We start from the raw sequence: 5,000 nt of genomic DNA, 5'->3' as shown, positions 1-5,000 counted from the left end.
TAAATGAAACTATAACTAAATAACGGTCATCTTCTCCTTTATATCAGTACTACAACCACCATCATCACTACTAAATGAAACTATAACTAAATAACGGTCATCTTCTCCTTTATATCAGTACTACAACCACCATCATCATTACTAAATGAAACTATAACTAACTTATAACTAAATAACGGTCATCTTCTCCTTTATATCAGTACTACAACCACCATCATCACTACTAAATGAAACTATAACTAAATAACGGTCATCTTCTCCTTTATATCAGTACTACAACCACCATCATCACTACTAAATGAAACTATAACTAAATAAGGTCATCTTCTCCTTTATATCAGTACTACAACCACCATCATCACTACTAAATGAAACTATAACTAAATAACGGTCATCTTCTCCTTTATATCAGTACTACAACCACCATCATCACTACTAAATGAAACTATAACTAAATAACGGTCATCTTCTCCTTTATATCAGTACTACAACCACCATCATCATTACTAAATGAAACTATAACTAACTTATAACTAAATAACGGTCATCTTCTCCTTTATATCAGTACTACAACCACCATCATCACTACTAAATGAAACTATAACTAAATAACGGTCATCTTCTCCTTTATATCAGTACTACAACCACCATCATCACTACTAAATGAAACTATAACTAAATAACGGTCATCTTCTCCTTTATATCAGTACTACAACCACCATCATCATTACTAAATGAAACTATAACTAAATAACGGTCATCTTCTCCTTTATATCAGTACTACAACCACCATCATCATTACTACAACCACCATCATCATTACTAAATGAAACTATAACTAAATAACGGTCATCTTCTCCTTTATAACCACCTCATCGTTACTACAACCACCATCATCATTACTAAATGAAACTATAACTAAATAACGGTCATCTTCTCCTTTATATCAGTACTACAACCACCATCATCATTACTAAATGAAACTATAACTAACTATAACTAAATAACGGTCATCTTCTCCTTTATATCAGTACTACAACCACCATCATCACTACTACAACCACCATCATCACTACTAAATGAAACTATAACTAAATAACGGTCATCTTCTCCTTTATATCAGTACTACAACTACCATCATCATTACTACAACTACCATCATCACTACTAAATGAAACTATAACTACCTTATAACTAAATAACGGTCATCTTCTCCTTTATATCAGTACTACAACCACCATCATCATTACTACAACTACCATCATCACTACTAAATGAAACTATAACTAACATAACGGTCATCTTCTCCTTTATATCAGTACTACAACCACCATCATCACTACTAAATGAAACTATAACTAAATAACGGTCATCTTCTCCTTTATATCAGTACTACAACCACCATCATCACTACTAAATGAAACTATAACTAAATAACGGTCATCTTCTCCTTTATTAGCAACCACCATCATCATTACTACAACCACCATCATCACTACTAAATGAAACTATAACTAAATAACGGTCATCTTCTCCTTTATATCAGTACTACAACCACCATCATCACTACTAAATGAAACTATAACTAAATAACGGTCATCTTCTCCTTTATATCAGTACTACAACCACCATCATCACTACTAAATGAAACTATAACTATAACTAAATAACGGTCATCTTCTCCTTTATATCAGTACTACAACCACCATCATCACTACTACAACCACCATCATCACTACTAAATGAAACTATAACTAAATAACGGTCATCTTCTCCTTTATATCAGTACTACAACCACCATCATCACTACTAAATGAAACTATAACTAAATAAACGGTCATCTTCTCCTTTATATCAGTACTACAACCACCATCATCACTACTAAATGAAACTATAACTAAATAACGGTCATCTTCTCCTATTCAGTACTACAACCACCATCATCGTTACTACAACCACCATCATCACTACTAAATGAAACTATAACTAAATAACGGTCATCTTCTCCTTTATATCAGTACTACAACCACCATCATCATTACTAAATGAAACTATAACTAAATAACGGTCATCTTCTCCTTTATATCAGTACTACAACCACCATCATCACTACTAAATGAAACTATAACTAAATAACGGTCATCTTCTCCTTTATATCAGTACTACAACCACCATCATCACTACTAAATGAAACTATAACTCAAATAACGGTCATCTTCTCCTTTTATATCAGTACTTACAACCACCATCATCATTACTAAATGAAACTATAACTAAATAACGGTCATCTTCTCCTTTATATCAGTACTACAACCACCATCATCATTACTACAACCACCATCATCAGTACTAAATGAAACTATAACTAAATAACGGTCATCTTCTCCTTTATATCAGTACTACAACCACCATCATCACTACTACAACCACCATCATCATTACTAAATGAAACTATAACTAAATAACGGTCATCTTCTCCTTTATATCAGTACTACAACCACCATCATCATTACTAAATGAAACTATAACTAACTTATAACTAAATAACGGTCATCTTCTCCTTTATATCAGTACTACAACCACCATCATCATTACTAAATGAAACTATAACTAAATAACGGTCATCTTCTCCTTTATATCAGGACTACAACCACCATCATCACTAAACTGTTATCATTACATCCATACCACTACTACTACAAGTACTACAACTACCATCATCATTACCACCACTACCATCATCATTACTACTACCACCACCACCACAATCATTAAACTGTTATCATTACCATTACATTTACATTACATTACGTTTAAGTCATTTAGCAGACGCTCTTATCCAGAGCGACTTACAAATTTACATTATCATTACCATCCATACCACTACTACTACAACCACCATCATCATTACCACCACCACCAATATCATTACCACCACCACCACCACTAAACTGTTATCATCACCACCTTCATTACATCCATCACCAATAAACTGTTATCATTACCATTACCACCCATACCACTACTACTACAACTACCATCATCATTACCACCACCACCACCATCATCATTACTACTACCACCACCATCATCATTACTACTACCACCACCATCATCATTACCACCATCACCTTCATCATTACCACCACCACCTTCATCATTACCACCACCACCTTCATCATTACCACCACCACCACTGTTACCACTGTTATCATTACCATCCATACCACTACTACTACAACCACCACCATCATTACCACCACCACCATCATCATTACTACTACCACCACCACTAAACTGTTATCATTACCATTACCATCCATACCACTACTACTACAACCACCATCATCATTACCACTACCATCATCATCATTACTAATACCACCACCACCACCACTAAACTGTTATCATTACCATTACCATCCATACCACTACTACTACAACTACCATCATCATTACCACCACCACCACCATCATCATTACCACCATCATCATTACCACCACCACCACTAAACTGTTATCATTACCACTACCATCCATACCACTACTACTACCACCACCATCATCATTACCACCACTACCACTAAACTGTTATCATTACCATTACCATCCATACCATTACTACTACCACCACCATCATCATTACCACCACCACCACCACCACCACCATCACAAAACTGTTATCATTACCATTACCACCCATACCACTACTACTACAACTACCATCATCATTACCACTACCACCATCATCATCATTACTAATACCACCACCACCACCACTAAACTGTTATCATTACCATTACCATCCATACCACTACTACTACAACCACCATCATCATTACCACTACCACCATCATCAACTATTATCATTACCACCTTCTTCGTACTTCCACCACCACTAAACTGTTATCAATTACCATTACCATCCATACCACTACTACTACAACCACCATCATCATTACCACCACCACCATCATCATTATTACTACTTCACTACCACCACCACCACTAAACTGTTATCATTACCATTACCATCCATACCACTACTACTACAACTACCATCATCATTACCCACTACCACCATCATCGTTACCACTACCACCACCACACACTAAGCTGTTATCATTACCATTACCACCCATACCACTGCTACTAATACCATCATCTTCACCACCATCATCATCGTACTAATACCACCACCACCACCACTAAGCTGTTATCATTACCATTACCATCCATACCACTACTACTGCAACTACCATCATCATTACCACCACCACCACCATCATTGCAACTACCATCCATACCACTACTACCACCACCGCCTATCATTACCACCATCATCATTACCGCCACCAACCTGTTATCATTACCATTACCATCCATACCACTACTACTACAACCACCATCATCATTACACCACCACCATCATCATTACTACTACCACCACCACCACCACCACCACTAAACTGTTATCATTACCATTACCATCCATACCACTACTACTACAACTACCATCATCATTACCACCACCACCACCACCACTAAACTGTTATCATTACCATTACCATCCATACCACTACTACTACCACCACCACCATCATTACCACCACCACCTTCATCATTACACACCACTAAACTGCTATCATTACCACAACCACCTTCATCATTACCACCACCACTAAACTGCTATCATTACCACAACCACCTTCATCATTACCACCCATACCACTACTACTATTTGGAATGATAAACAACAATAATGATGTCTGTAGCATCCAAACAGTTTGAATGTCCAGACACTAGTATTAACCTGTGGAAAGGTGAGACTCTAACGAACACGGACACGTCGGTTGTTTCCCTCTTGGACACCCACAGAGCCTCACAAGACTCGTCTGAATGTCCCACAGGCCTCACAAGCACTCGTCTGAATGTCCCACAGGCCTCACAAAACTCGTCTGAATGTCCCACAGGCCTCACAAGACTCGCCTGAATGTCCC

The sequence above is a fragment of the Oncorhynchus gorbuscha genome, unplaced genomic scaffold (genome assembly GCF_021184085.1).
Source record: "Oncorhynchus gorbuscha isolate QuinsamMale2020 ecotype Even-year unplaced genomic scaffold, OgorEven_v1.0 Un_scaffold_7899, whole genome shotgun sequence".
NCBI lineage: Eukaryota > Metazoa > Chordata > Actinopteri > Salmoniformes > Salmonidae > Oncorhynchus > Oncorhynchus gorbuscha.
This window is presented reverse-complemented; position numbering follows the sequence as displayed.